Below are 7,112 nucleotides of genomic sequence, written 5' to 3'. Positions count from 1 at the left end.
GGTGTGCGCTTCTTTCGAGTCACCAATTCTAACTGCCATCGACTTGCAAGCTTTACCTACGTGGTCACCATGCAGTAATGGCATGCGCACCAAAAGGAAGAGAAGAAACCGAGCATACAGTTTCATGTCGAAGGATCGACATGCCAGAAGAGGTCAGGCCACCGAGGTATAGGTACTCCCTGCGCTTGGTGATGATGGCGGCGCCGGAGAAGCACCCTAAAGCGATGGCGGTTCCGACAAACCCTGTCACGAGGATGCTGGTCGCATAAGAGCAACAGGCAAGTTATGTTAGCCAACATAAATAGCAAGGATGAGAAACGAATGTGAGCATTGAGCAGCAACAAACTAGAACTATAGGTACATAAATAGCAAGTTATTGTCCAAGTAACAAAACAATCAGTCATATAAATTTTGTAGAACTGTAGGTACACAAATTCAGAACCACCAACAAAAATGAAGGCCCAAAAAGTCCATGCTCAGGCCCAAAGTTCAATAACAATAACCCAGACACAGGGTCCAAACCCCATCGCGAAGGGCCGGTACAATAGACTAATCTAGAAGCAGAATTTGGCACCTACACAACCTAACTAATAATGCTTGCAAGAACAACCAGACAATGATGGACAAGGACATATAATCAGCAGATATCCAATAATCCAATCACAGGCATTCACAAACAGTACGTGTCACACTCCCATGACATATAGTTTTGTTACCACAGGGTTTGCTCATAAACTATTCTCTATAAGACAGGGACATGTGCAGCAACAATAAAAGCAAATTCATGTTTACCTTGGGTCAAAGTCTATGGGGAGCCCAATCAGAGGTCCAACCGAAGCCCCATCCAGGAGGGGTCACATAGCTCTTTACGCTGTATCAGAATTAACACATATTTTAGATTATAGAAATAGAATCCTGAACACACCAGTAATAATCGACTTCTGACTAGCAACGGCAAACAGATTCAGGCACAAGAAATTTTATAGCAAGATGAGAAATCTATGTGCAGAAATCATGAATGAAATTGTAGTAGTAGCACAAAGGACCCTCACAGACATTTGTAATAGCACGCAAAGGTAAATAGAGTTCCCAGCAGACAATGTATTCCAGTTATTAAACAAATGCTCACCAAGATAATCAGTACAGTGGTGAACCAAACACAGTAATAATCCAAAGCTGATACTAATAAGCAGCAGGAACCTCCCTAATTTTGTGATATAAAACTAATATCAGACCAATTTTGTACCAAGTTGTACATAATCAGTGATGTACAGCATGGGAATGTCCAACAGTCAGTTGTTAAAATGTTCAACAACCTTTTAGTTAACTATAAGAGGGCTTGTAGGCTTTCCAAACTATTAATTGACAGAACCCAAAATTGTATAACGAGATCACGTTTTTATTATATGAAAAAAAGTTAACTAAAGCCAACAAAACAGTAAGGATCAATGCAATATTAACGTTGATACGTTTACATATTGTGGATGTGGAGCTCGACATCATCAAGGAGCAGGGGTTAATAATGGACAGGTTTAATCTAGACATCTACTAGTTAAATCAGCTTGATTAGCGTCCGAGCTCTATATTGTTTACCACTCACTCAGACTCAGCTTGATTAGGTCTTCCTTGTCTAGTTCTAGCAAGACATGAGTTATTCTATTTTTGGCAACAAGTTTTGAGCTACTCGTATATACACAACAAATTAACACTGAACATTTTTCTACTCTGCTTAAAGCAAATACTACCATTCTGCTCAGGAATAAGTGATATGGTCACAACCTGAATTGCAGTATTGTCCTAACAGCAATCTTAAAGACACTTAATGCCTTATTGAGTCCGGTAAACTTAGAAGGGTAACGCTGCAACAAGTAGTACATGCTTCCCAGCACCAATCTCACTGAAGAAGTGCCAGTCCTCACCTCATCAATCACTTTGAGCTCAAGATCAACGAAAACAGCACGGGGGACATGCTTCCCAGCACCAGTCTCACTGAAGAAGGTGTTGACGCTGATGAAGGCGTGTAGCAGCAGTGCCCTTGGCCTTGACCTTGAACCCCAGTGCCAGATCCTGCTCCCCAACCGGCGATGGTGTATCCCTCGACGGATCTGCATCCATAAGGCGAGGTGAGAGAGGGGGTCAGCTACAGCCTCCTGCGGATCGATCGGATCGGAGGGGGAAAACAAGTGGGGACGAGGGGCACCCACCCGGGCTGGTCCGGCGCCGCGGGGCCTAGGCACGCCGCCAGGATGGCAGCTGCCTTGTCGGGGAGGACGACAGCGGCCTCCGGGCGCGGTCGTCGGAGGCGCTGCGGAGCTCGTCGCCTCGCGAGCCGCAGGGCGCGGTGGCCGCTGCTGAGGGGCGCGGGGAGGGCGGGCTTGCTGGAGCCTGCGGTGAGGAGCCAGGGACGGCGGCGGGATTGGAGATGAATCACAGGGGAGCTCGAGTGGATCTCCAGCCAGCGGGATTGGAGAGGAATCGGGGGAGGGGGAGGAATCGAGTGGATCTCCGTCTAGGGAGTGGAGGTGGAGGCCGTGGTTGTGGTTGTGGTCGCCGGCGGTGTTGAAGTGGTGAGCGCTGCCCCCGAAACCCTAGCCACGGGGAGCACGGAGAAGAACCAGACGGCCTCGAGGGGAGGGTCCGGGTAGGAGGTGAGGCCACGGGAGAAGAGGGAGCGGAGGGTTGGGGCTCGGGGGTCGGCGATGGTGATCGGCGAAGGAGGCGCCGGCGGTCGATGAGGGAGGCGGCGGAATTGGATCTGGATCTGGATCGAGGGACTGAGGGGGAAGGGTGTGCCTGTGACTAAGGGAACGAGGGAGAGGTGCTGGATTGAGGGACTGTGGGAGGGTGTGGACGGCTCAGATCGAGTACAGTGGGGGGTGATCCGTGGGCTGCCTCCTGATTGGTTCGAAATATGAGGTATTTAAAATTATTCTTAGACCTAAAAATAGGGTATTTTGTGAAGCAGCTGCCAAAACTATTTTGCAAAATGGCATCACTAAAATTTTCACGTAATTTAGACCACATTTTATGGGTGATAACCAATTTGTATGCATTTCCGATCCTTCTAGCTATTTTTTGTCATTTAAAAAAATTCTTGTTGATTCAGCAGGAAGCGGGTTAAATTTGAACTGCAATCCCCTCATAGTTTGCTCATGATTTTTTCCAAAAAACATTTTTAGGTACAAAAGTAGCTATTTCATTAGAGAAACACCAAAAAAAAATTCAAGATTCAATCACTAGCTAGGAACGGTCATTCCCGCCGTTTTGACCGAATTTTAAAACGGGCATAAAAAATTCAAAAAATCAAAAAAATGGAAAACCTTCGCATTGTGTCATTACATGTGACCAAGATACAAAAAATAATAATAAGCTTGTAATACGGCAATTCTTTTAACAAAGTGTTCTCAGAAATGAGCTATCATGCGTGAAGATTCATGGCTTTCAAGCCAAATGATCAATCTTATGGCCACATTCATGGCATAGTTTGTTCAAATGATCTCATATTGTGCACAAGGGTGCATCTTGGAATTCCAAACAATGTTGCCAAAGGGAGTTTTCATTTTCTTTGCATGGAAAATTCATTTTCCATTTTTCGAGTGCCCGAAATGATGTTTTTTGTGAAGGACCTACCATATATTTGTTGCAAAATTGTACCAAATAATTTTTATAAAATACTAGGACATATTTAATGCATAGTTGACAAAATGGTTGGGTGTCAAAAGTTTTGATCCACCTCTGATGAAAAAGACAAATTCCCGCCGATTTAGTTGGAAGAGGGTCAAATTTGAACTGCAGCTGCCTCATAGTTTGCTATTTATTTTTTCCAGAAATCATTTCTAGGTACATAAGTATCTATTTAATCAGAGAAACATCAAAAGTTTTCCAAGATTCAACCACTAGCTATGAACGGTCAAGCCCGTCGTTGTGACTGCATTTTGAAACGGGCATAAAAAATTCAAAAAATCAAAAAATTGGAAAACCTTCGCATTGTGTCATTATATGTGACCAAGTTTCCAAGAAAAAAAATAAACTTGTAATACAGAAATTATTTTAGAAAAGTGTTCTCAGAAATGAGCTATCATGCGTGAAGATTCATGGATTTCAACCCAAACGCTCAATCTCATGGCCACATTCATGGCATAGTTTGTTCAAATGATCTCATATTGTGCACAAGGGTGCATCTTGGAATTCCAAACAATGTTGCCAAAGTGAGTTTTCATTTTCTTTGCACGGAAAATTCATTTTCCATTTTTCGAGTGCCTGAAATGAGGTTTTTTTGTGAAGGACCTACCATATATTTGTTGCAAAATTGTACCAAATCATTTTTATAAAATACTAGGACATATTTAATGCACAATTGACAAAATGGTTGGGTGTCAAAAGTTTTGATCCACCTCTGGTGAAAAAGACAAATTCCCGCCGATTCAGTGGAAGCGGGTCAAATTTGAACTGCAGCTGCCTCATAGTTTGCTATTTATTTTTTTCCAAAAATCATTTCTAGGTACATAAGTATCTATTTAATCAGAGAAACATCAAAAGTTTTCCAAGATTCAACCACTAGCTATGAACGGTCAAGCCCGTCGTTGTGACCGCATTTTGAAACGGGCATAAAAAATTCAAAAAAAATCAAAAAATTGGAAAACCTTCGCATTGTGTCATTATATGTGACCAAGTTTCCAGGAAAAATAATAAACTTGTAATACGGTAATTATTTTAAAAATGTGTTCTCAGAATTGAGCTATCAAGTGTGAAGATTCATGACTTTCAAGCGAAATGATCAATCTTATGGCCACATTCATGGCATAGTTTTTTCAAATGATCTCATATTGTGCACAAGGGTGCATATTGGAATGTCAAACAATGTTGCCTAAGGGAGTTTTCATTTTCTTTGGACGAAAAAACCATTTTCCATTTTCTGAGTGCCTGAAATGAGTTTTTTTTGTGAAGGACCTACCATATATTTGTTGCAAAATTGGACCTAATCAATTTTATAAAATACTAGGCCATATTTAATGCACAATTGACAAAATGGTTGGCTCTCAAAATTTTTGATCCACCTCTGGTGAAAAACACAAATTCACGTCGATTCAGTTGGAAGCGGGTCAAATTTGAACTGCAGCTACCTCATAGTTTGCTCTTTATTTTTTTGAAAAATCATTTCTAGGTAAATAAGTATCTATTTAATCAGAAATACATGGTTTGATGGAGAGACATCGAGGTTTGGACGGTGGCCGAGGGCCCCAACTCTAGAGTGCGTAAGCTCGCATGCCCGCCGCGTGGTCACCGCGTGACCGTGGCGTTGCCCTGTGTTCTGGGCAGCCTAGGCATGTCTAGTGGGTTGGTCACTCCCCAGGTAGGTTCTAGGAAGAAAATCACAACATAAGATTCTCACGAGGAGACCGATCGATGCTCAAACATGAATAAGCAGCCAAGTGTTTGATTAGCGGTACGGGAAATGTACATGGCTAATGGGCGTGAGTTTTGGCTGAGGATGATCAGTTACTAAGAAGACCGTCTTCACAAATTTTCAGCTCAACAGGAGGAGCCTAGGTGGTACTTGTTTTGCAAACCACCACACTGGACATAAATACGAATGTTGAAGCTCGGCTCAAAATAATGAATGGATTGAGCTGGCATTTGGCGGAGGATGGTTATTTGGGCATAGGAAAGCACTGTAGAAAATGGATAATATTTGGACATGCCAAAGTGGTACTTCCTTCACAAACTGTTACTCTGAACAGAATAGGAAAATGAATATTTTTGAATTATTTTTGAACTAGGCAAGGAAGGTTTTTACATATTTGATGAAGATATGACCCAAAGAATTTATGAGATTTGTTTGGGAATTTTGGGAATGACAGAAATATAGGTTTCTTCACAACCTAGGGCAAAAACTGCCACATGGACATGCCACATAGGCAAAACTGATGAGGTGGCGCCTAGTCATAGCAACCCACCACAATTTACAAGGCTATGACCATCTATATTGGTCGTTAACAACTAGAAATAAGGCAACGGACTAGCACTGTTTGCTTTATGACCTTTTCGTGTGAGGAAATTATGACCTTTCTGACCAAAATGGTCGCAATGGTTTAGGGTTTGGAGCCCCCCGAACAGCTTTTGACCAATTCTTCGAGGGTCACTGACAGAAGGTCATAAGTTGACATATTTCTTGTAGTGACATTGATCTCACCGTTCATTCTCGACCGGATAGTCGAGAAAGCGGTACTATGTTACTACATTATTGTTCATATAGTTGACATGCGCACAACATCATTTGTTTTGTCGTCATATCTTACTACACTAGCAACAAGATTATGTAGTACTGACGTATGAACCACTGCACATGCCTAGTAGTAGGAGCATTGTGTATGTTCAAGTGGCTGCCGTGTTTCGCACTCCTCCGTCGTAAGAGCCGAAACGCTTGTTGTAATCATTTTTTCTTCAAAAAAACAGTGGACACGCTCTACCATGCGGATCCTCCTCCAGCCATGCACTAAATTACTCACTTTGACCGACGTGTGGGACAGCCAGCATCGGGGTCCACCAGCAATGCACTAAATTACTCCATAGTAGAATGACGGTAGACTACCCCGATTGAAGCGCCGCAGTAATGCCCAATGAGCCGTCACACAAAACCCCCTCCTTTCTAGCAGTAAGTTGGACGGACGAAGCAACCATCATTTCACTCTTCTCTCTCAGCTTCCTCTCTACCCAACCCTCGCTTCTCCCTCATCTTGTTCCTCATTTCTTCAAGAAAACCCCGACCTGCTTCTGCCATTGTTCTTCTCTCCCAAAGAAGGAAAGGTGAGCGCATCAATGGTGTTGATTCTGGCCAAGGCCCAGTCTTGCAACCTCGAGACTGATCCTATAACTCCCTCTCTTTTCTTCTTTTGGGTTTGTGATTATGGTTTCTTTTCTTTTATTTCTATTTGACAGTTTCTTGATGGACGCTGTAGTACCGGCCGAAGTGATGTCTATGGCTCTGGCCAAAACCGTCGAGGATCATGGTACGAAGAAGCGCAAGCACCCCGCCGAGACTACCGCAGACAAGCTCAAAGCCATCAACCTATCCAAGCCCCCCTCTCCGGGATCCCTCATTAAGCAAGTCC

The sequence above is a fragment of the Triticum urartu genome, chromosome 6A (assembly GCF_056163025.1).
Source record: "Triticum urartu cultivar PI428250 chromosome 6A, HENAU_Tu73, whole genome shotgun sequence".
Lineage (NCBI taxonomy): Eukaryota > Viridiplantae > Streptophyta > Magnoliopsida > Poales > Poaceae > Triticum > Triticum urartu.
Note: the sequence above shows the minus strand (reverse complement) of the source record.